General features: G+C 42.5%; 1 protein-coding gene across 9 annotated transcripts in view; it reads right to left on the bottom strand.

Annotated features, from left to right (window-relative positions):
* LOC134227446 (putative polypeptide N-acetylgalactosaminyltransferase 9) overlaps positions 1-27,055 on the bottom strand; it is a 359,233-nt gene that overhangs the window by 155,638 nt on the left and 176,540 nt on the right. The gene's annotated exons all lie outside the window — the stretch shown is intronic.

The raw sequence follows: 27,055 nt of genomic DNA, 5'->3' as shown, positions 1-27,055 counted from the left end.
ACCACGGACTATACGTGAGCTACCAGGCAGTCTGAAATGGGTCACTGGAGCTGTAGTATAGCTAACACATTCTAACTCCCGGCCTAAAGCTGACTTTATTTTAGACTAATGTGACCATACGTCCCGCGTTTCGCGGGACAGTCCCGCATTTTCACAATTTGTCCCGCGCTGAAAAGCGTCCCGCGAAACGTCCCGCTTTCAACTTAATTCTAGTTTATGTCCCGCGAAGTACAGAAAATAGAATACATTATTGTTATATCAGCACTTAAAATGTGTGCATTCGCAGTAAAGCTGTTATCGATACAAGAATATACGAAAGCTCAGTTTTAGTTTGAGCGTGCATGAACACACATCTCCCTGTTCTACCTAGTAATCCGAAATCGTTAAGTATAGTTAAGCACGGTCATTTCAATTATTAATTAGCATTTAAAAAAAATTAAATTTAAAAAAAATATAATTTTGACTAAGACTAACATTTTGCAAGGCAGATCATAGAAATCAAGATTAAGATGTTCTCCTGTGACAAAAACTATCTTATAAAACTTATCTTTATAGTTTGTTTTACCCAAGCCTTATACCCTGGGAATCTTGTAAGCAGATCGACACGGAACGTCTAAAATTCCACTCCTTTTAAATGCCATGCGGACCAAAATCTTGCGGAAAATCTACCCCAGTTAGAAGACGATCTTTACTGTGTTGATATTGCATATCGATAGCAGTGTTAGGAAAAACTCAAATTCCTAAATCTTTTCCAAAATTTAAATCAAGCGCGAGTCAACACCTCATGGCACAGAGAATCGTTCATGATTCGACTCGCGGTTTGCATCATTGCTTAATTTCTACGTGTTATTCTCCATTGAATTAATCGAATTTACTTTTGTCAGGCTTTTGTCAGGTATTTTAGAAAGAGTTGATTAGGTTATTCGGAAAACAATTTTCGAGGTTCAATATCATTGCTTCTATCGCTACAAAAAAATTCGAACAAAATTCTATACACTAAACGATCAACAGCTGAAAGTCATTTAACTGCACCGCTTTTCAACTGCAATTCGATAGTTGCTACAGTTTTGCAGATATTGGACTCCCTGTCCGCTAAACTTCAAATTTATACGAAACTCCATGGCAGCTACATTGAGCTACACATTCAACATTTGAAGAAAGCTTTGACTTCTACAATGAGTTGCCGTTTATCGAACAGTTAGCAAACTAAGCTTTGGAAACAAATAAAAAAATTAAAGATTTGATTTGTAGGTATTACTAAAACATATCAAACTATAAACTTTTTTTGTCCCGCGCTCACACAAAATTTATCTGGTCACATTATTTTAGACAGCTTTCTTCCACTGCCGGATAGTGGGGGTTAGATTGAAGATACACCCACACACATGGGAACAAAATCAACGGACAAGATTCCCGGGGAATGGGGCTACTTTTAGCGTCATTTAAATCAATTTTGATAAAAATAGACTGTGAATTGATTAGAATTGACATTTATTCTTATGTGCCAACCATATCAATGGAAATAATTGAAATTACATTTTATTAATGTTCCTTCCTTGTTGAGATTCTTGTCCCATTCTTGTCTTATCCGCAGATTTGTCCCACTTATATTCATAAATTATCCCACCCTATTGCTCTTTTCGCGTTTGTCTTTCGACATTTTTCTGAAAACTATTTTTTTCTTAGCCTTCTAATACCCAAAACCGGCCTTAGGCAGGGTACTTTTACTATTGTTTGTTATTTTCAAATGCATGTTTGTTATTTTCTGTAATGCATGTTTAAGAGTAGATCAATAGCTATTTGCTGTTCGATGTTTCCAAGATGTGTTGTTGTTCCTTCGTATTTCCTTCTTCGCTCAAGGCTATCACTGCATCATGTGGATCATATGGTGAACTGCTGCCATTTTATGTTGATACCTACGAATGGTTCGATGTATATGGGATGACTCTCATAGGTTTCAAAACGTGGTTAAATGGAATGGAATAAACAATAAGCGATTTACCTGTCTAAGACGAGTTTAGTACTTACTAAACTCGTCTTAGACAGTTGACACGCTTATTGTTTATTTGGGATAAGTTACCATGTATTATCATGCGCGATCATCGACGAACCCATCACAAAAAATAATTATAATTTGCGCTTCAATCTTCTATAGTAAGAAATATCGAATTCAACGAATTTCCAGTACTCAACATATGCTGCGTCATCGTACGGTTCGCTTTTACCCTAGCCCCAGCCTAAAGGGCGCATGACCGAACCGGAATTCGGTGCATGAGTTAAGTATCACCACCACCGCGTCACCGATCAAAGTTTGCGCACGCGGCGCTGCGCGGCGTCCGCCGTACCGTGAAGCAGGCTGCCGCAGCTGATTCACATCGTGTTTGCCGGTCGGCAACCTGGCAGCCTACTAGATCATGGTCAAATACTTTTCGCGTTCAGCGACTCCAGGCCAGCTTAGGTACGGTACCTTTATGAGGCAGATTTGGCGCACGATATTTGCTTGTTTTCGGATTGACTACAGTGACGGCAAAGACGACCACCGAAGTACTACCGCGACCGTCATGGTCATCGGCGACAGCCCAAGTAACTGGCACTTGGCGGCAGTCGGTTTTCAATGTCATAAACAATGTTCCACGACCATTACGAGGTGCATAAAGGGTGTTGCGAAATATTGGCTTCATTTTCCGATGCGCATGCAACTGCATCGAAATCGCTGCGTCATTTCTTGGTGGCAAAAGTGGAAGTGGACTGATTTTCCTATAAGCCGCACGTTGGAATTAAATCTTATCTTGACGGCCATGCTTCGTGGATCACGAAGGTTATATCCCTGCATCAAACTAATTTATTTCCTTATATGTTGAACAATCGTTTTCAAATCAAAACGAATAAATATTATTTCCAGAATCAAGAACTGGATGAACCCTTGTTACTAGCTTTAGTATTCCAAACCACCAAACAGGAGATTTTACTAATCTAAATCTAATACATATTCTGAATCTGCATAAAAACTTAGTTTGTATAGAAACTATCATTCTATGAATGTTAGTATTATTCTATCGATTGAAATGACTTATTGTTTGTGATACAAAAATGTAAATAAAAAGTTTACAAACAAAATAAAAATATGTTGGAGATCAGCAAAGCATGCTCTTTATGTTAAACTGTAAAAAAACCTCATATTTTTTTTTCTTTGCTGAACAACTTAATTGATGATCTCAACATTAACCAAAGTAGTTTTGGCCTAGCGTAGTTTTACCATGAGACCTCTTTAAAATAGATCATGATGCAATAATTCAGTTTTTCATGTTTTGAACCACCTGGAAATATTTTTAGTAGAGCAAAATAAAATATTTATTCATGCTATTCACTGAAGCCACTCAACATATTCCGATTTTGGATCGTTAATTGATAATAAGTTTGACAAAAGATTCAATTTCGTTGGTCGACTGAATTCTTATAGCTTGAGCTTGAGCTTGAGCTTGATTGACTGCTCGTAGTTGCTACTCCATTATGACCAGATCAGCTGTTCTTGCACAGGGAACCAACAGATGTTTGCTTGGGACTAGCACACATCTTCAATGTACAAGTACTGGTGATCTCATTTGTTAGGTCATACTGGCGCCTGCCACGTCAGAAGGCAAGTCAATGTAGGGAAGGGGGAGGAAATGATGATGCAATCACTCGCCCACCGCAAGCCGAATATACCTCTGCACTTGCCACGAGTTCATGCGGAATTTGTTGGAATTTTTGGGATAGGTTCGAGAGGCAGAGAGGTCCGTCTTGGTTAACGAGCTGACAATGTGATAGATAGGAGAAAGCAACTGATGGAATTTCTAATTGGATGTTTGGAAACGTGATTTATAGTTCATTTCCAATTCTAGCAGATTACTGTTAGAATATTCAAGTTGAAGGTATAGGAATTGAGATGGAAACGGTATGGAAGTCCATTTCCAGTTGTAGCAATTGCTAGAACATGAGAAATATAGAGAAAGATACAAAGTAGGAGAATGGAGCGGACCTGGGATTGAACCCACGACCTCCTGCGTATGAGGCAGAAGCAGTAGCCATATGACTACCAAGCCCGCTCATCGTTGGTCGACTGAATTCTTATAGTTGAAAAATATAAATTGTGCCAATTGCCTTGTCTTCTGCAATATTCAGTCAACAATCAACATCAAAAAATTATATTGAATACGCCCATGTTATATACAATCTTGATGCAAAAATGCTACTAATTTTTCCTCACATTCATAACAAGAAATTTCTTTGAACATTCTGCATCTGTGTCGAATATATGATTTTCTGCAATTAGTCTTATGTTCAAACGGGTGTTGCATAAAATGTTGAAAGGGGGCCCATCATTTTTTCGATGAATTGAATTATAACGTTTGAAGATAATTGATGTTTCTCAAATACACTTCCAATCTGTCTTCCCCACCAACATAACAGAAGCGTAATGTTTGTACGGTTTAATGAGATGTTCCACTTCATGTTCGGTTCACTAACCAAAGCAGGTCTGCAGGAAATGATTCGACATCATTGACCAACTACACGGCAGAGCTTGCCTAGTAGGCAATGCCTACCCGGACTGGTGTGAAACTGAACATCTTCAGTGCATGTTCGTCAGGGCAATGCCATGGCCTACTAGATAATGGCATGTACTGACTGATTTTAACCAAGCACACTGGCCCGCAACGCTGCTGTTGTTGCCATTATTACAGAAAACCACAATGTAACTGCCGACACCGAACTTCTGGTCATTCCGAGCAGATAGTCTGAGCGGTCGAGCGGCGGCAAGTGTGCATACCCACTCTTGTGAATAAATAAATAAATAATCAAATTTTCATGGGGATCGTGTCTGGCGCAATTAGCTCCGCAACAGACGACGACCATTAGAGGGCTAGGCATAGGGGGGAAAATCTCTATGTGAGCGCATCGAACGAGCCCAGCCGGGGGCAGGCAGGTGAACCACGGTCGACGGTCACGGTTGGGTCGGAAAATGACACGGGAAATAGTTTCACTCGTTGCATTATCGGTGTCTCGGAGCCGGAGGTATGTACCTTTGAGAGTGGCCTTCTGCTAGAGAGCGATGCAAATTTATCGCATCACGATGACGGATGTCGAGTGGTGACAAGAACGGATTAGTTCAATGGAATAATTATTATTTGAGTAGTCGTATCATATTAGGAATGGGGGAAATGTGGTATCTCGACGGTTTCGCAAATGAACGAACGAAAATTTTCATCTGTGATAATTCATAATGATAAATAATAATTTGATACAATGCAATGAGGTCGATATTTTTTATCGACGATTTTTAGGAGTGGCTGAAGGTGATTATACAATAAACCCACAAGTCGGCCATCTTGGAAACCACGTGCTTTTTACTGTAATTTTTCAAGAGCACGAGCTGAGAGTACCACTACGCACATAGTGACGGTACAATGGTAGAATCATTTGCTTATTTATGCTGAACAATCGACTTAAATTTCAGCACTGTATGAAAATTATTTCTCAAGGTTTGGATTTTTGACGTAGAACTACGTCTGTCTTTTCTATATTGGGGTACACTTTACATTTGCAAAAAATCGAAAAACGTCACGAAAATATGATAGACTTTCATAGTTAATATCTCAGCCGTTTCTCGATGGATTTTCAATTTTCTTGGACCATCCGATCAAGGAAGAGTCAACGCTTCATTCCCGATGTACACTGAAGTCGTTTTTTACGCGTTTTATTTTTACACGAATCGCTTTTTATGCAATTTTTTTTCACTAGAATTTCGGGATTAACGCGATTCATTTAGACATATTTTGGAATTTATGCGGTTTTTTACGTTGTTTTAATTTACGCGGCCCATATCCACCGCGTAAAAGCTGACTCCAGTGTGTTACAATATTTATGTATGATTATTTACTACTGAACACTTGCTAACAGTTTAGCAATCGGTTTTGGTGAATCAGTCAAACTCGTAAGTGCATCGCAAGCTTCTTCTTCCATAGCACTACATTCCAACTGGAACTTGGCCTGCTTTCAACTCACTAAATCTCAGCAGACAATCACGAAAACCACCAGTACTGCCACGTAGTTCAACGTCACCTTTGCGTACAACCTGATTGGGCTGCACCTTTGAGTTTTTCAAATAGGAATAGAAAACATGTGATGGATTTTAAGTTCACCATGGGTCTCTATTAATGCGAATTATTATCGTTTCAGCCTTTGGAATTAAGAAAACAATGAGTTGAAAATCCTGATCAAATAAATAAATCAAAGACATGAAATTGAAAAAAAAATCAAGTGGTTGGTTAAAAAATGTCTGGAAATTGAGGTAGACCCAAAAATTGATAATATCTATCCGCGTAAAAACGATTCCAGTAAACTCTGATAAATTTCCAGAAACCGCAAACAGAAACATAATCAGTTACGAAGAAGGAAAATTAAAATACAAACTCACATACAGCCCTCTTGTTCAAAAGTTCGTCAAAACATCTGACATGAACCATACCTGAAAAGAGAAAAAAGAACTTTGTTAGCTCGTGGAAATACTTGATCGAAAAAATCGTAGCTATGGAAAACGACAACAATACAAATGTCATTTCTTGTTTTCGACGTGTTTGTTATTGCCAGGAAAATAGCCTAGGATACTAGGAACGTAAACGCGCTTTTGTTGTTCTACCACATTCGCCACAAAGTTGGACCAAGCAGAATATAGACAAATTCATGTACTGCAGAGGCCATTCCAGCCTTAGTCTGACGTATGCACGTAAGGGAACTCGGTTTAAAATGCGCCAGTCAGCCATTATGCGCCATTAAATTTTCTGAATTATTAGAATGAATTTGGTTACAAAATATATATTTCTTTATTAGAGAGGATTCAGCCCTTGGCTGGTTCTCCTCATTGAGGGATTAAAGAAAATGGAAAGGGGCCTTAAGGGTCACCCTCGCCGGTTACAAGAGCGTGGTAACAAATAGATATAACAGTAATTATACATAGAAAAATGCTGGCAATTTTTGTCTTAAAGTCTTCTAGTTAAGTAAGTAATTATTTTCGTCTCGTTATGGAAGAGTCCATGTTCCAGGATGAGGGAAGTGATTTGTTTTTCCGTAAGTTTCGTTCAGTCTCATTCGTTGATGTCAGATAGTTCCATAGGGTTCCATCAAGTGTTACCTGTGGTTTTAAATAGATGGAAAGTGTACCGTGTCTTTTAGGAATGAAGTTAGGATTTTCTCACCGGTTTCATTGTTTCTAAGGGCGTCGCGAATGCTGTTGATTTGATATTTTGTTCTTGATTGATGGAAGATTCCGCGAGAAAGTGTTCCACACTATTAGGCCCTCCGCAGGTGTCGCAGCTTTGTCGAAAGTTGGGACCTCCAGCAAATAGCGTTCGGTTGTTATGCCACTCGTTAGCCCAAGGGTCCTCTATGATGTTTCTTAGTTAAGTTTTGGCATCGGTGCCGGGAACGTTCCTCGTGAGGCGGGTGCTTGAATGACCAATATGCGCGAGAGCATCGGCGGCCTCGTTTCCAGGTACGTTGCAATGCCCTGGAATTCACATGAACGTGATGGGACAGTTTTCTAGATTATCTGCCATGGCTTGGATGGCTTGAATCCGCGGGTGACGGTTGGTAGGGGAGTTAAGTGCCACAATGACACTGGCTGAGTCTGTGACTATCAAAATGCGGCCACTGGAGAGGCTGATGTCAGCTTGGAAAGCAGCAGCTGCCTCGGCTGAGAATATTGACACACAGTCTGGCAGGCTGAAGCTTTGGTCGCCACATCGTTTGGAGACTCCAATACCGACTTTTCCGCCGGCTTTAGAGGCATCCGAGAAGCGGATATCTGCAAGGTGGTATTTGGATTGTGAACGTTCTCCGAACGTTCTCCGTTCTGCCCAGGCTTGCTGGACCACGACTTTACTGTTCGTTGCATCGTTAGGGTAGCATATGTTGATCTGGTTATGCGCTGACCGCCTTTTTTAAAGATCTTTTGAAAATGGTGATCAATCCGGATAGGTTTGGCCACCGGGGGGAGCGTGGCACCGGCCACTGTTCTTACGGATCGGTTCGCCTCTCTAAGAAGGAAGGGCGTCGACCCGTCCGGTCTGGATTTTTCTAGGAAACCAATGGCTCTCGATCCAATAGCCAAAGGGACTCGGTAGTTAAACGGAAGTACTCCAGCCTCCACGCAGGCGGAGAGGGCAGGAGTGGATGGAAGAAGACCGGAGCACAGTCTAATTGCCTGATTGTATGTCGGGCTAAGTCGTTTCAACATTTCAGCTTCGGCGCTACAAGAAATTTCGACCCCATATAATAGTCGGCTGGTAATAATGGCGTCAGCCACCCGCAGTCTAGCATACCGACTGCTTCGGGTATTTTTGTTTGAAATAATTCGTAAAAGGTTTAGCCTAGATTTGCATAAGAAAAATTATTTTGAGCTTTTTAGTGGAATGTCTTCACTTGTCATAAGACGAGTTAATACAATCCCATTGAATTCCACCACTTAAATGTATCTTGACAGCTACGTATTTCGACCTCAACAGTAAGGCCGTCTTCAGTGTCTCGTCGAGTCAAGTACGAGACACTGAAGACGGCCTTACTGTTGAGGTCGAAATACGTATCTGTCAAGATACAATTAAGTGGTGGAATTCAATGGGATTGTATTAACTCGTCTTATGACAAGGGCTAGATTTGCAGCTCCTTTTCACCCCGTCAAAATGGTTTTGGAAATTTAAATTGCGTTCCAGGGTGATCCCGAGGATTTTCAATGTTTTACGGGTGGCAATTTGGCAGCCATTGATGGTAATGGGTTTGGTAGGTGACGATGGACTGCTTTGCATGTATGTGTTCTAACGCATTTTTCCACCGCTATGTCGAAACCGACAGCGTTAGCCCGGTTACCGCGTACTACGGTAAACCGCTGAAACTGTTGATTGTAGTTTCATCCTGGCAGATTTAGGATGTCGTCCGGTAACCAGAATAAGTATGTCATCTGCATAGAGAAGTATCCTAATTTCTCTGGGGATGTTTCCGAAAATGCCGTCCATCGCAATCAGGAATAAAGTAAAAGCAATGACGAATACTTGAGAAACTCCAGTTTCTTCTGTTTTTCGATCGGAAAGGTGATCACCAACTAGTACCTTGAAAGAGCGGCCTGTGAGAAAGTTTTTTATAAACTGAAGGATATTTCCGGATACTTTCCATGAGACTAATTTGCGTAGTACATCTGGCATCCAGGCCCGGTTGTAAGCCTTTGCCAGATCGAGGGAGGCGAGTTCGGCGTGTTCACCAGTGTTGACGGCGTCATCTAAAGCGTGGCCAAGGGTTGCAAGGTAAGATCCGGTACCAAATCCCGAGCGGAACCCGTGCTGTCGGTCATCAAGTTTTTGGTTGGCGGTGAGGTATTCAACTAATCGTCTGTTCACCATACGTTCGGCGATTTTGCAGGTACAACTGGTCAGCGAGATGGGACGGTACCCTTGAGGGGCATTTCCTTGAGCACCAGATTTTTTGATCGGAACAACCAGAGCTTGTTTCCATGATTCCGGCATAGTTCCCGATATCCATTCGGCGTTGATAGCGGCCAGTAGGACAGCCTTCCCGATTGGGCCCAAATGTCGTAGCCAAGGATGTTATCGATCATTTAGTAATTCGCATTCGATCATTTAGTAGTTTGCCAATAACTCATTCCAAAAGCTGAATTTCGAAATGTGTTGTATGGTGGGCTTCTAGTGCGAAGGTTTTTCTACAACTCTGCCTAATGGTTCGTTGCTAGAATTCAACTAATAACGGAGCTATAGCGCTAGTTGCAGTAGCTTAAACTAAATGATTGTAATTTTGTAATCATTTAGTCTAAGTTACTGAAACTTTAGCTATGACTCCGTTACTAGTGGTATTCAAACAACGAACCATTAGGCAGAGTTGTAGAAAAACCTTCGCACTAGAAGTCCACCATACAACACATTTCGAAATTCAGCTTTTGGAATAAACCAACCGTCTAAGACGAATTAAGTACTGTCCATTTAATTCCACCAGTTAATTTTCGTTATCTTTGCAGATACGTATTTCGACCACAACTGTGTGGTCGTCTTCAGTGTCTTGTACTTGACTCGACTACAACAAGACTTGTACAAGACACTGAAGACGACCATACAGTTGTGGTCGAAATACGTATCTGCAAAGATAACGAAAATTAACTGGTGGAATTAAATGGACAGTACTTAATTCGTCTTAGACGGTTGAATACATTCCACTAAAAGAGCTTTATATATTTTTCTTTTGGAATAAGTTATTGACAATCTACTAAATGATCGATAACATCCTTGGTCGTAGCATCGGATAGCCGATATCGTCTGGACCAGAAGAGCGTCCTTTAGCTTTTACCAGTGCAAACTCCAATTCGTCGAGTGTGAAAGGATTATTAAATGGTTGACCAGTATCCGGGGGCACGGTGAATGATGTTATGCCAGATTCTGGGTTGGGGTGGGTTTTAAGTAAATCCGCGCTGTATTTTCCGATCAATGAAAGGCCTTGGAAGTATTGCCCGAGGGCTTCCGCTACATCACTTGGGTCTCTAGTGCTGGTCTCTTTGGCCTCTTCTTTTGCCTTGGATGGCGTTAACCCTTTGCCAGAGCATGCTGCCCGACTAGTCTTCGTGGATTCCATCTAAGAATGCTTTCTAGGATTCCTCTTTTGCCTCTCGGATGATTTGTCGGCATTCGTTTCGTTTTATTCTAAAATTGTCAATGATAGCTTCGCGATTGCGGTTCCCGTCTTTGAGACGCTTAACTGCCCGTAAAGCCGTGCGCCGTGCTTTAATGGCTTTTGTAGCGTCTGACCACCAGTGGGTTGCCCTTTTCCCGGGGTTAGGGCTAGTGCGCGGGATGGTACTTCGCGCAGCATTAATAATGCAGTTTGTTAATTGGTCGATAGTAGTTGGATTTTGTTCGTCTAGTTCATTTTCCACTGCCACCTGAAAGTTGACCCAGTTGGCTTCACCGTAGATCCAGCGGGGGCGCCGGGAAGTATCCGGGGCTTTTCGTTTGCTGAGCGATATCATGATGATCACTGCCTCTGGAGTTCTCATCAGTGGACCATAGAAATTGACTAACAGCCGAAGATGAGACGAATGAGACATCAATGGCGGAGGATACATTGCTCCGCATGAAAGTGGGAGATCCGTCATTTAAAAGAGCCATATGGTGTGAGCTCGTAGCACCGATTAAAATCGAACCACGAGCGTTGGTTGTACGGCTCCCCCACGCTGTGTGGTGGGCATTAGCGTCTCCAAGCAAAAGAAAGTCGAGTCAAGTACGAGACACTGAAGACGACCACACAGTTGTGGTCGAAATACGTATCTGCAAAGCCCCACCTGCAGAGCCCCACCGGCGCAAGGCGGCACTAGACCACCCGCTACAGGCAAGGGTGTCCCAACAGAAGAAAGAGCCGGAATTTGAGTGGAAGGATTTGGCGAACAAGACCAATCACCTATAGAAGGTGGCGGAAGGCTTCCTTCCAAAAGCATAGGTGTCCCAAAGGAAGAGTGTGAACAACCTGAGGTAATAACGGCAGAGGGACCGTAACGAATTTGATGAAGTTGGTCATACAGGACAGAGTTTGTAGCCTCCAGTCCTAGGGGAGGAAAGAAGGATACTTGAGGCCTAGGGTTTAAAGGATTGAGCAGCTGACGGCAACTTCTGTAAGCGTTGCGCCTCGGGTTTATTTTTCCTGCCATGTCGTTCTTCGAAGGATTCTCTAGCTTATCGATGTTCATAGTCTGAATTTGTTGATCCGTGTTACTCCGAGATTGAGGAGTATCAGGTGGTAATGGTTCTTTTATTTTTATTTTCACGTCCTCTCTGACGAGGCCCCGGCTACCCAAGGGATCTACTGCTTCTTTTTTGGAATTGGTATTCTGGGGACTCATCCGCTCAGTCGGCTTCGCACTTGATGCGATGTCTTCTTTAGTGGTGGTTTTTGGAGTGAAGATGGTGTTGATGATTGTTTTACATAATGTAGATTTGTCGTTTTCGGTCGTTGAACTGAGAGGAGTTAGTTTTTTTTAACTACCTTTTTTCCTCCTTGTTTGCGAGATGTCGTCGATAATTTCGTTTGATAATCAATTCGTTACTGTCAGAGTTAGTGAGGGGTCTTTTTGAGGGAATGGAATTTCGGGTCGCATTAGACAGTTTGGAGTTTCGAGATTTTTCTGAGTTCATGCTGTCGTCCGAGATGTTGTCACTGATAATATCTTCCGTCGTTTTTGAGGACCATTCTTTTTGGCGATCACTATTCAGGTCGGTGATCCAGCTTGAGGTGTTCTTCGATGTATTGGGGATGTTATTGTCTTCGGAACAGTTGATGGGCGAGAATAGCGATGAGGCTACCGATGGGGTGATATTAAGCTTTTCCTGAGATAAGTTGCCATGGATGAAACCACTGGCCCTAAGCTCTGCGATGATTTTGTTCTGCTCGGCAATCAAGGTGTCTCTGTTCAACAAAGATTCCTGCAGCTTCTTAACAGTTTGGATGAGACTGGATACCTGCTTTACTAGTTCACCGATTGTTCCGTGTTCCTTCACTGTCTCGATACGACCGACGACGGAGCGGTTCTGGAGAGCTTGTTCCATTTCCGCCATCCGCTTGTCCTTGGCGTCCGAGTCCGTACGGAGCTTCTTGATGGCGTTCCTGAGCCCATGAATTTCATCGTCTTTGCTAGCGTTGACAATTCCGGAAAATGTGGCACTATTGGTGCTGGCACTTTGACGAGCTTCGAATTCTCGGCACGCTTGAGGGTACGATACGTCATTGTCGACTCTGATGCGCTGGATGGTCACCTCTTTTTCGTAGACGGGGCATTTCCGGCTCGACAGTGGATGGTCACCGGATTTGCAGTGTTTGCAGTAGGGATCTTCCGTACAAGGGGTCCTAGTTATAGCATGCTTTGTGATTATGCTATTTCCAATTTGATCTTCTGTGTTGCTTTGCTCTTGATCGCTCGGATGGTCTTTGCAGCACCTGCCACAGATGCGGATAGGGTTTGTACATCGCTTGCTAGTATGTCCATACTCCCAGCAGCGAAAACACTGCATTGGTGATGGGTAGAAGTGCCTAGTTTTGCATCTTGTCCATCCGAAGGAGATGTACTCCGGGATGACTGTTCCTCGGATGGTCAAAATAATACTGGCCGTATTTGTCCGTGTTCCTTCCGGAGTTCGTCGCGTAATCCTCCGTACCTCCTTCATGCCTTGTGGTGCAAGCTGCTCCTGGAGATAATCATCGCCTAGCCCAGTGACGTCCTGACTGCTGACAACGCACTTCCGCTGATTCAAAGAAGAGTGTTCGCTAATCTGGATTGGTGTATTGTCCTGTAACTTATTCACACGAAGCAGTTGGTTGACTTGCTTTTGGCTCCGGATCTTAAGAACATAGAAGGTCCCTCGAATCCTTGAAAGCCCCGAATATGGGGCCACCTAAAGCTTTCTTCACAGACAACCGTAATAAAAACGGATCTTGCGGTAACGAACCGCTGGTGGCTTCCATTCGTAGGTACTGTAACTGCCCAGCAATACCTTCTGGATCCATAAAACTGGGAAGCAGCGGCCCGGTGAAATCACCTAGCAGTTTGCTTCCAAGGCCGCTCTGACCACTTCCAGGTTCCCCTGGCCCCCCTGGTGGGGGTGGTCGGCCAGGTACCAGCATGATGCTGGCCGGCCAGTAGGAACTCTTTCCGTAACATCTTTTTGGCTAGCACCTCAATCGCGTTGATATTGATCTTAGCCTATCGTAGCTATTCTTGAGTAAATAATGTAAATCATCACTTGACGATATCGACGAATACAGATGCACCAACACTGCTTCACACTTATTTGCTGGAACTACACCTGCCATCCGACTGTAGCGATTCTTTAGAAATGGGTCGAGGGTGTCATCACTTTCTTCACCGCCGATCGTGTAGGTCTACGGTTCCCATATATCATTTTAAAGCCATCATCGTCGGTATCAACGACCATTCGGTCAAGTGTTGTCGATGTACCGCGTGTTTGTCCTTGCTGTCCACCTCAGATTCCATCAAATCAATAGAATGATCAGAATCTGTTGTTTCACTTTTGTTACGTGACGATACCAACGTGGTCATTTTCGGCACGCTAATTGTGTCATCTTTTTCCTGAAGCTTGCCACGCCACATATCAAAATAGCTTGGTTGTTCTGCAACAATGGACTGTTGCGATTGTAGGATGGTCTCTTCTTCGTCATCCGCAACTGTTGTATTTGGACCATTGTTCTTCGGTCCACCCGTGACGTTGCTTTCCACCAGCGGTTTGACACCGGATTTTTGTGGACAGTCCACTTTCAAATGCTCTTCCTCTTTGCAAAGGTAGCATCTCTGCTTGAGCCCTTCGTAGAAAATACGACCTTTCCTATTGAGAAAGTATAACGAAGCCGGGACCACTTTCTTCATTTCCAGGTATACACTGTTAGCTCTCTAATTCTAACTTGTACTATTTGCGGTATTCCGGCAAGCTAGAGCTGAGCGTTTCGCTCTCAAGGTCGGCTCCGAGAGACTAATCAAAAGTTCAATAAAGACACTCCTAATTCTCGTTTAACATTAATTTATTGTGGGTACTTACAACGTCTAGGTTTGTGTGTGTGTGTGAGTATGTAAGGTGGCCGGCCGGCATAAACTGCTGCAGAGCTGGGGTAGGGTAGGTTGTCTGGTTGAAGGGGGGCTTAACGTCCAGGGATTTCTATGAATCATGCACTCGGTGGACCATGCAATCGGTGGATCATGCAGACGGTGTCCAAAGCGGCACGTGGCTCCGTGATGATCGAGTCTTCCTGGCCTTTGTCCGCATCGGCTATGCGTGGTACTAGCGTCGGCTATGGGTTCTTCCGATTCTAGGGCGCTTGACGGGGTCCTAGGGACTAGGCCTACAGGGTAATTGGGCCAGAGAACCACTTTAGCGAAGCGATATTGGATCCTGGATGTCACATTGGGTTTGTAGGTTATGATTAGTTTCAATACAGCTACTGGGTGGGTTTGGTCATGCAAAGTTCGTTTCGGCACCGTAATGCCTGAATGTATACCTGATTTGGGATCTACAGCTGGTGCGGTGTAGATTATATGCTAGGGAACTTAGTTTCCACTATATCCACTATTTTGGAGAACTTTTAGCTAATGCTTGCTTTTAGCTCACGTCTGACTTTTTCGACGTTCGAAGTTGGAAAGAGACCAATACTAGTGATATTCTTGCCCAGTAGCTAACCATCTCATCACAAATACCCTTTTTTGACAATCTGTTCTGGTCCTTTTTATGATTCGCGACAACTCTACATTTAGCTCCCATGCAGCAGATCTCTTTGTGTTTTCTGTTATATAGTGTATTACAAAATGTGTTCTTAACTTTAGGCGTGATAAAGAAGTTCTGTGATATACTTATATAATATGTGTGCATGCTTATATTTTTAATATTTTTTAAACTAAGTTTTATACAATTATACATATAATCATTTTATAATAACAAATTTTAGCAACAATATACGTTTTAAATTATTATATTTTCTTGGTCGGCAGTCTGCTATAGGAAATCGTTTGCGAACGGTAACACTATCCCATCTCTCCTCCAAAAATTAACCAAAACAGGGTTTTGAGTTAATTTTAATTTGTTGAATTCATTCTCAGTCATCCCAGGGTTGAGTTGCAATAATAATGCTCCCGGATATTCACAGAAACTAGCATAATTTGCGTCTTTCAAACAAACAGTTGCCTCGTATCATAAGGAGGACTATTGTTCACGCAACATAATTTTCACGGAATGGTTACTCAATCTTATCATCTTCCAATGTCCGAAACTTTCAATAGTTCCGAGGAAGAGAAACTCATCTCCAATTAATCAAAGCAAAATCATTCTGATAGGTTGATTTATGAATGTTATTCTTACCAACTTGGCTCTTTCCCACAAACAACGTATTTTTTTTTCAAAATAAAGTCAGTCAAAATTGGATAAAGGCAGGGCAGATGGCTGGATCCATAGCTTCTACTCAATGCGATCAAGAAATTGGTCATTGCTCGGTTTTGTTTACATTTGATCGGTTAAATTTCCCTTTCGCTTCTGCTTTAACAAATTCTGATGGACTATTGATTGATTTAGACTTTTGGGATACACATGAGACAACTATATCTACAACCAGCTCAAAACGGTAAGGCATCCACAATCTATCATATTTTCTATTTCGCTTCTACAATATTTGCTCTACCTCTGACAATAGACGATATTCATCACATCATACAACAATGGACGCGTACGTTTACTCTATACGGCTCTACAGATTTTGGACAATTTTAACGTTATTCTTGGATTTGGTGCACCTTAAACTACAAAAAAAAAGAATCTTAATCCTCATCGGGGACGCCGGGTTTCAAATCCGCGGACGAAAATATGCCAAGGTTTTTACCATGGTCATCAATTAGCTCGTACGAGCTTGTTCCACGTCGGGATACAATAGTGCATGGAGTGTAAGCTGGACCTAATTTGGCATTATAGGCTTCCCCAGCTGCCGACTGAGTGAAATTACGTTTATACACCCTTTGTCCCACCTGATATATTGGGGCAGGCTTTCGGAACCGAAGGTTGTATGCTCTCGCACTCTTGTCGTGGGCTTTGGCTAAGTTCTTGGTTACTATTTGGTAAATTGTTTCGTCAACTCTTAACTTTGTTTTTGCTCTTTCAGATTCAGAAGTATTAACAGTATCAGGATCGCGGCGGTGCTCTGAGCCCTTGATCACGATCTCATGTCCGAACAAAATCATGTACGGGGTTAGTCCAGTCGAAGAATGTGTTGTATTGTTGAGCGTATGTTCGACTTCAGAAATTCGCGTATCCCACAAACGCTGGTCAGATTTGACATACGTACGGATACAGGCATTAATGCTCCGGTTCAATCGTTCGACCGGATTGGCCTGGCTGTGATGACGGGAATTGGCCCAGTGCTTCACTTGATACCGGCTTAAGAATGTTTTGAATGAGTTGCTTAGGAAGCTTGTGGCATTGTCGCTTATCAAGATTTCCGGAACAGAAAAGCGACGGAACCATTGTTCCTCGAGAATCTTAATTGTAAGATCAGTTGAAATCTTTCTCACAGGGATCAGTGCTGTCCATTTAGAAAATACATCCAGGAGAACTAATAGGTGTGAGTGGCCAGCTTTCGAACGTGGCAATGACTGAATAAAATCAATCGCCAATATTTGGAATGGTTTTGTAGCTACTCGCGGATTTCCAACAGCTGGGTGTTGTGAGATCGTAGTTGGTTTACACTCTTTGCAGATTGTACACCTCTCTACGTACTTTCGTATAGAAGTGGCCATTTTAGGCCAGTAGTATCTCGTGCGAATTCTGTCGAGCAACTTTTCGGTTCCTATATGGAACCTATCGTCATGCTCTTGGCGGAGAATCTCCTCTCGCGATTTCTCCGGAACACAAAGTTTCCATTCGAAACGAAAATCGAGAACGTCTGTCTTACTCGGCACAAATTTATATAACTTCCCCTCTTCCACCTTGTAATCCAAACTCTCGTCTGGTGATGCGATAACTTTTTCATACAATGGGCAGTACCATGCGTCTCCCTCATCCATTGAAGCGGTTTCTATCGAACGTGATAGCGCGTCCGGGATAATGTTGTCCTTCCCCTTTCGGTGTCGGATTTCAAAATCGTATCCCTGCAGCTCGATACTCCATCGACTGAGACGTGACGACGTACGCCACTTACCTTTCATTATATGTGTAAGTGCAGATGCATCTGTAATCACACAGAATCGGGTGCCGTCAATGTACGGGCGAAATTTATCAATTGCAGTTAGCACGGCTAGGCCTTCCTTCTCGGAGGCTGCATAAGCTTGTTGCGCCGGGGAGAGCTTTTGAGAGAAATATGCAACCACTTTCTCATCGCTTTCCAGTTGCTGCGTGAGGATGGCCGCGATGGCACTGTCGCTTGCATCCGTTTGAATTTGGAAAGGTAATTCGAAATTCGGGTTCGCGAGAACCGGGGCTGCTATTAGACTCTCTTTTAGTTCCAGAAAAGCTTTCTCAGCAGCCGAATTCCATACGATCGTTTTAGGCTTCTTTTTCAAAAGATCTGTTAAAGGGACAGAAATCTCCGAGAAGCGAGGAATAAAACGCCTGTAATAATTCGACATCCCCAAGAAGCGTCGTAGGGCGCGTATTGAGGATGGGCGCTCATAATTGATTATGGCCTCAACCCTATCAGGGTTTGGTCGTAAACCGTGAGCGGAAATTATGTATCCTAGGTAAGGTAACTCTCTTAAGCAAAATTTTGACTTGGTGAGGTTGATTGAAAGATTGGCCTCTCTCAAGCGACGTGCGACTTCGGTTAATGATTGGAGGTGTGCTTCGAATGTGTTGCTTACCACGACGATATCGTCGAGGTAAACAAACACACTCGGTTCCAGTTCACCGTAGCCCAAAACCTCGTCCATCAGCCTGGCCAATGTGGCGGGGCTGTTTACTAGTCCGAAGGGCAAACGGGTGAACTGGAACAATCCTCTACCCAGCACCGAGAACGCCGTATATTTTCGCGAACTAGGGTCAAGCGGGATTTGCAAAAAAGCTTTAGTTAAATCAATTGTCGTGAGAAACCGGCTTGGCCCTAGTCTGCTCAATATACGATCTTGGTGTGGGAGAGGATAAGCATCCCTCCTTGTTCGATCGTTCAGCCGTCTTGCGTCGAGGCAGAGCCGAACGTCACCAGTGGGCTTAATCACTGGCACTGTGCTGAGAGCCCAATCGCTCTTGCTTGGCTCAATCACTTGCTGACTGAGCATATTGTCCAGCTCACGATTTATTTTTCGTTGCATTTCTGGGGACGTTGGATAGGGATTTATCCGTACGGGAGATGCTTTAGCAAACTCTTCTTTAAGCTCAATTTTGTGACAAATGAGAGGAGTAACGTCGAGAACTTCTCCTTCTATCGCTACTTTAAAAAGGGCTTTGACTGCCTCTAGATCAGCTATTTGTTTATGTGTGAGAGTTTCTGTGTCCCCGTCTTCCTCCCATTCACCATTTTGATTAGCTGACATTCCCTCGCTCTCCATTTCCTCAATGGATTCATTATGATCGAAATTAACGGTGGGTTGTAAATTGAACGCTACCCAGAAATCGTACCCTAATATCAATCTACGTTTGAGATTAGGTGTTACCAGTGCTGAAATAATCTTAGTCTCATTATTGAACGTTACGGGAAGATGTACGTAGCCCTTAACTTCGACAGGGGTTCCCGAAACTGTCCTTACGGATACGTCCGTTGGGAAAAGTTTAAGATTGAGCGACTTTACGAGTTTTGTGCATCCCCGTCCCAGTACGGTTCGCTGTGCCCCACTATCCAATAATCCAATAATCTCTCTCCCCATGGTATGAACTTTTGCGAATGGTCTGTTATCACCATCTACTTTCACAAAAAGTTCATTTATGTGCCAATTTGAATCATAATCATCATTCGTGAATGGTTCAAAGCCGTTTTCTAATAGATCGGTAAAAAGACGGTTGTCACTAGGAGGACTTGGAGCTAAAGGATCAGCTTGCCTCCTCAAGCTGAGCCCTGCTCGTTTTTTTGGCAAAATGGGCACTCTGGTGTGATGACGTCCAGGAAACCACAAAGTCTGCAGAACTTTTGTCTCTTATCTGAACAATCGCCATAGTGGTGGCCTTGTTTACGGCAGTTATAGCAGGTGCCTATTGGAGGGCGCACATATTTCTCTGCTTGAGCTTTTAATGTTCCCTTGCTGGACCCTTCAATCGGATCTGAAGCTTTTCTTCCCTCTTTCTCCCTAATTCTCTCATCTTGTTTCTTACTGTGATCATATTCGTTCTTGTTTTGAGGTTTACTCTTGTAGAAAGTTCGTGTGTTTTCGGAACGACCAGCGAATGGTTTCGATTTATTATTGTTCGTGGCAGAGATCTCATTCAGGTGATTTGCCTTCGAACGATTAGAGCTTTCATTCTGTCTTTGAAACATGCTCCAGTTATTTTCGTCTATAATTCGACCATACTTTTTCAACTTTGACAATGATTTAATACCTGTCGCTGTTAAAGCGTTTTTGTAGTCGTATCTCATGTTTCGCCATATGATTTCAAATTTACGGCGCTCTGAAATAGGCTTTGTCATCGATTGAAAAAGTTTCTGCATATCATGCAGATAGTCGATGAATTTTTCACCTCGCGCCTGACGACGACCGGTGGCTTGAATTTCTATCTGAAAATCTAAATCGGGCGGTAGGAATTCTCGCTTGAGCTCTCTTTTCAACCCTGACCAGCTATGGAAATCTCGGTTTTCAAATGCTTCCATAAACCAGTCCTTCGCACGTCCAGAAAATAAATGGATAGCACTGCGGAAAAGTTCTCTGTCGGATACGTCTTCCGATTTACACCGCATTCTAACTTCATTGAGAAATTCTGCCAACCTACGTCCTTGGTCTTTTCCGTCGTATTTCAGTTTCCATTCATACACGGGAATTCGCCTCAAACTTTTCTTACTGTTTTTCCTTTTCCTATGTTTTTTTCTGTTTCGTGCTTCCGACGCACTAGAGCTCTCTGATGTAGAGGAAATAGACGACTCTGAGTCACTCGTCGTAAGTGAACTGCTGGACGTACTATATGTCGAAACCGATGAGAAGCTCACCTTACGGTGACGTTTCTTACTACGTTTGGGCGCTAATAATTTACGATATTTTCCCTCCTTCCTTTTATCATCACGTTTCTCTCTCAATTTCAATTTATCACACTCATCAGAGGAGCTTTTGATAGAGCTCTCTGATGATGGCTGTTTATTATTTATTATTATTTAATCAGACTAAGGCCGAAGTGGCCTGTGCGGTATATAAAAGTCTTCTCCATTCGACTCGGTCCATGGCTACACGTCGCCAACCACGCAGTCTACGGAGGGTCCGCAAGTCATCTTCCACCTGATCGATCCACCTTGCCCGCTGCGCACCTCGCCTTCTTGTGCCCGTCGGATCGTTGTCGAGAACCATTTTCACCGGGTTACTGTCCGACATTCTGGCTACGTGCCCGGCCCATCGCAGTCGTCCGATTTTCGCGGTGTGAACGATGGATGGTTCTCCCAACAGCTGATGCAATTCGTGGTTCATTCGCCTCCTCCACGTACCGTCCGCCATCTGCACCCCACCATAGATGGTACGCAGCACTTTCCTTTCGAAAACTCCAAGTGCGCGTTGGTCCTCCACGAGCATCGTCCAGGTCTCGTGTCCGTAGAGGACTACCGGTCTAATTAGCGTTTTGTAGATTGTCAGTTTGGTACGGCGGCGAACTCTATTCGATCGGAGCGTCTTGCGGAGTCCAAAGTACGTACGATTTCCAGCCACTATGCGTCTCCGAATTTCTCTGCTGGTGTCATTTTCGGCAGTCACCAGTGAGCCCAAGTACACAAATTCTTCTACCACCTCGATTTCGTCACCACCGATGCAAACTCGCGGTGGGTGGCTCACATTGTCTTCTCTTGAACCTCTTCCTATCATGTACTTCGTCTTCGACGTGTTGATGACTAGTCCGATCCGCTTAGCTTCCCTCTTCAGTCTGATGTAGGCTTCCTCCATCTTCTCAAAGTTACGTGCCATAATATCTATGTCGTCGGCGAAACCAAATAGCTGGACGGACTTATTGAAAATTGTACCACTCGTGTTAATCCCTGCTCTTCGTATTACCCTTCCAAAGCGATGTTGAATAGCAAACACGAAAGACCATCACCTTGCCGTAACCCTCTGCGGGTTTCGAAGGGACTCGAGAATGCCCCTGAAACTCGAACTACGCACATCACCCGATCCATCGTCGCTTTGATCAACCGTGTCAGTTTATCCGGAAAACCGTGTTCGTGCATTAGCTGCCATAGCTGGTCCCGATCGATTGTATCATATGCGGCTTTGAAGTCGATGAATAGATGATGTGTGGGCACGTTGTATTCGCGGCATTTCTGCAGTACTTGGCGAATGGCTGTTTATTAACTATTGCTTTCTCTGCTAGATACGCTCCCGGTTTTTGCTCCGTTTGGTCACTCTTTTGGATTGGGTTCTCTCCTACTCCATTTTCCACCTTGCAATTCGTACCTGACTCTTTTTCTAATCTCTCCTGACTAAACTTTAATTGATCATTTAGAGTCTTCAAAAGCTTTTCTAATCTTTTCTTCCGCTCAATATTGTCCTCGGCTTCTTTCATTCGTTTTTGCTCTAACGCAATTTCTCTTTCCCTCAATTCTTTTTGCTGCTTAGTAGTATGCAGAACGAAAGTTTTAAAGTGTTGGATCACATCCTTCACACTTTCCTGCTTACCTTCTTCGTATCCTTCCAGTATTTTTAAAATTTCATCGCATCTCCCTTCTGATGCTTCTAATTCATGCTTTTTAGATAATAGAGATTTCTTTCTCACACCTCCACTAGCTTGGCCCTCTTGAACTGGCTCTTCTACCTCATTACCAGTTGCTGTCACATTGAGAATTTCAATCTCACTCCTAACTTCCTCTAAAACTTGATCAATTTCCGATTCTAACTGTTTGGGTTCTATTTGAAGTTCTGTCATAGATTCCATTCCGGGGAAATGCTTCTGAAACATCTGACTAGCTTGCTTTCCCAAATTCGAAATTTCTCCTAAGTGTTTCTCCGAACCTGGAGATCTGACGAGCATGAAAATACGCACACGATAATGCACGAGGCGAGTACCTAGCTTTTCTCTCTGGCGAGTATCTGCTTTTGGATTGTCTAGCAATTCACCAATGACCAAAAGCTTTGCACTAATGAGCTCAATTTCTTCAGCTACTAGTCTCCAACTAGGAGCAGCAACAAAGCTGTTCTTTTCTCGTTCGTACTTCATTCTGTCTTTCAGTTTTCTCCGCTTCACGCTCTCGTGCTCGTCAAGCCCAAAAAACATATTTCTGATGAGCAATTCGTGCTCCACCTCATCCATTGATAGGTGAGACACGTCCATCTTTCGATATAATGTCTGTAGATCCATTGTGGGTAAGTAAAGTATTAAGGTACGCTTCCAAGAATAAAGAAAAAAACACTATTCGAGCTATCCCGAAGAAGCTATTTGAAAATTCCTAGTTGAGCTATCGCGAAGAAGCTATTTAAAAAGTCCTAGTTGAGCTATCACGAAGAAGCTATTCGAAAAATCCTAGTTGAGCTATCACGAAGAAGCTATTTAATCAATCCTAATTATGACTCGAAAGGGAAAAAGAGTTTTCGAGTAACATTCAATTGACCGATCGAAATCAATCGTTTGATCCGAAACTATTTTTGCTCAGATCATTCAGTCGAATCAAGACCCAATAACCATCTGTATCACTCAATTCTACGCAAAGTTAATCTCGCTGTTTGGTTCAAAGATTCCAAGAATGACAGCTTCTGTGAGTGTACGCGCACTAGTAGGATGACTCAATGAAATTCCTAACGATTCCCCAAAGTTACAGTTTGTCACCGCCGATCACTCAATCCTTAGCATTTGCCGATGAAGCTACCCTTATTTGCACACACGCTATGTTCAGCAGATTAGCAATTTATTGAACTCTTGATTAGCTATGATTTTCAGTTGGTCGCCAATTGTTAGCTCTCTAATTCTAACTTGTACTATTTGCGGTATTCCGGCAAGCTAGAGCTGAGCGTTTCGCTCTCAAGGTCGGCTCCGAGAGACTAATCAAAAGTTCAATAAAGACACTCCTAATTCTCGTTTAACATTAATTTATTGTGGGTACTTACAACGTCTAGGTTTGTGTGTGTGTGTGAGTATGTAAGGTGGCCGGCCGGCATAAACTGCTGCAGAGCTGGGGTAGGGTAGGTTGTCTGGTTGAAGGGGGGCTTAACGTCCAGGGATTTCTATGAATCATGCACTCGGTGGACCATGCAATCGGTGGATCATGCAGACGGTGTCCAAAGCGGCACGTGGCTCCGTGATGATCGAGTCTTCCTGGCCTTTGTCCGCATCGGCTATGCGTGGTACTAGCGTCGGCTATGGGTTCTTCCGATTCTAGGGCGCTTGACGGGGTCCTAGGGACTAGGCCTACGGGGTAATTGGGCCAGAGAACCACTTTAGCGAAGCGATATTGGATCCTGGATGTCACATTGGGTTTGTAGGTTATGATTAGTTTCAATACAGCTACTGGGTGGGTTTGGTCATGCAAAGTTCGTTTCGGCACCGTAATGCCTGAATGTATACCTGATTTGGGATCTACAGCTGGTGCGGTGTAGATTATATGCTAGGGAACTTAGTTTCCACTATATCCACTATTTTGGAGAACTTTTAGCTAATGCTTGCTTTTAGCTCACGTCTGACTTTTTCGACGTTCGAAGTTGGAAAGAGACCAATACTAGTGATATTCTTGCCCAGTAGCTAACCATCTCATCACAAATACCCTTTTTTGACAATCTGTTCTGGTCCTTTTTATGATTCGCGACAACTCTACATTTAGCTCCCATGCAGCAGATCTCTTTGTGTTTTCTGTTATATAGTGTATTACAAAATGTGTTCTTAACTTTAGGCGTGATAAAGAAGTTCTGTGATATACTTATATAATATGTGTGCATGCTTATACTTTTAATATTTTTTTAAACTAAGTTTTATACAATTATACATATAATCATTTTATAATAACAAATTTTAGCAACAATATACGTTTTAAATTATTATATTTTCTTGGTCGGCAGTCTGCTATAGGAAATCGTTTGCGAACGGTAACAACACCTCGTACACCGGTGAATAAGTTCAACCCAAGATCCGCAGGGAACTTTTCTCTGACTGTTTTTTTCACGACTCCGTATCTTCCCAGCACAGCTGCGATTTCCGAATCCGGAACCTCCGGGGTTCAAAGATTCGCAAGTATCTAGTACAGCAGCCTGCTATTGCCGCTTTTACCTCCACCTTTTCTCCGTTGGAATAACGAAATACGCAAATTTCTGGGATTTGCGCTTGCGCTTCCTTCATCGCCTGTAACGATTTGAATTTCACACAGACAGATTTTTCTTCTGGCAGCTTGTAGCTCGTTTCCATAGAATCAAGATCGGCATCGAGGTTCTTTACAAACCGTGCCATTTCAACCAACGACGGTGCTGGCGCCCCCTGAGGGAACTGAAACGCCAGGGTATTTTTGACTGGTCCGTCATCCATGTTGCACTCAACTTAACCCGGAGAAAAAATCAACTCGACAGCTACGTGGCTGATTACGAAAATTGAAGTTATAGACAATGCGATTAGAGAGTATATGTACGTCGCACCACGAAGTCTGATTGTCAACTTTCACACTACACGATTTATTTATTTTTTTAACTATTTTTATTTGCTAATTATCTAATACATGCATTTATCTCTTAGGCTAGGTGTTCCGTGTTTTCTTAACACTATCATCCTTATTTGCTATGTTACGCTTTTAGTTATTATTAATACATTTCGATTGCCTCTGGCAGTTAGGATATTTCCTCTGGTTGAATTAAACCATGTAGGAATTACAATGTTTTCTACTTAAACTAAACTTAACCTAATTTATACTAAGGGTACAAGGAGCTAATCGTTGCAATAGAAGATTGCAACGATTTTTGTCTAAAATTGGAAATTATTTTGTACCACGGAGGCAACTTCAGAATCATTTTCAGAATTTTATTTTGAATCCTCTGAAGTGCCTTCTTTCTGGTATTGCAGCAACTAGTCCATATTGGCACAGCATACAACATGGCAGGTCTAAAAATTTGTTTGTAAATCAAAAGTTTGTTCTTAAGACAAAGTTTTGATTTTCTGTTTATAAGTGAATATAGACACTTAATATATTTGTTACATTTGGCTTGAAGGCCTTCAATGTGATTAAAGTTAATTTTTGATCTAGCAGAAGTCCTAAATATTTAGCTTCGCTAGACCAATTAATTGGAACCCCATTCATAGTGACAATATGTCTGCTAGAAGGTTTCAAATAAGAAGCTCTCGGCTTATGTGGGAAAATTATAAGCTGAGTTTTGGAAGCATTCGGGGAAATTTTCCATTTTTGCAAGTAAGTGGAGAAAATATCCAAACTTTTTTGCAATCTACTACAAATGACACGAAGGCTTCGCCCTTTGGCTGAGAGACCTGTGTCATCTGCAAACAAAGATTTTTGACACCCTGCTGGTAAATCAGGTAAGTCAGAAGTAAAAATGTTATACAATATGGGCCCCAGTATGCTGCCTTGGGGGACACCAGCCCTTACAGGTAATCTATCAGATTTAGAATTCTGATAGTTTACCTGCAGTGAGCGATCTGATAAATAATTTTGGATCAGTTTAATAATGTACAGAGGAAAATTAAAATTCATTAATTTTACAATCAAACCTTCATGCCAAACACTGTCAAATGCTTTCTCTATATCAAGAAGAGCAACTCCAGTCGAATATCCTTCAGATTTGTTGAGCTGAATTAAGTTCGTAACTCTTAATAACTGATGAGTGGTTGAATGCCCATGGCGAAAACCAAATTGCTCATCAGCAAAAATAGAATTGTCATTAATATGAACCATCATTCTATTTAAAATAATCTTTTCAAACAGTTTGCTTATTGAAGAAAGCAAACTGATTGGGCGATAACTAGAAGCCTCAGCTGGATTTTTGTCCGGCTTTAAAATTGGAACAACTTTGGCGTTTTTCCATTTATCTGGGAAGTATGCCAATTGAAAACATTTGTTAAATAAATTAACCAAAAAGGATAAAGAGCTCTCAGGAATTTTTTTTTAAAGTATGTAGAAAATACCATCATCACCCGGTGCTTCCATATTTTTCAATTTTCTAGTAATAGATCTCATTTCATCCAAATTAGTTCCCAACGAAGGGTCAAAAACATTCTCTTGATTGAGAATGTCTTCAAAGCTCCGTGTAACCTGATCCTCAATTGGACTAGTGAGCCCTAGACTAAAATTATGGGCACTCTCAAACTGCTGAGCAAGTTTTTGAGCCTTTTCGCCATTTGTTAATAAAATTTTATTTCCCTCTTTAAGCGCTGGAATTGGCTTTTGAGGTTTTTTAAGA

The sequence above is a fragment of the Armigeres subalbatus genome, chromosome 3 (genome assembly GCF_024139115.2).
Source record: "Armigeres subalbatus isolate Guangzhou_Male chromosome 3, GZ_Asu_2, whole genome shotgun sequence".
Classification (NCBI taxonomy): Eukaryota; Metazoa; Arthropoda; class Insecta; order Diptera; family Culicidae; genus Armigeres; species Armigeres subalbatus.
The sequence above is the reverse complement of the archived record's forward strand: the minus strand, read 5'-3'. Positions and strand labels throughout refer to the sequence as shown.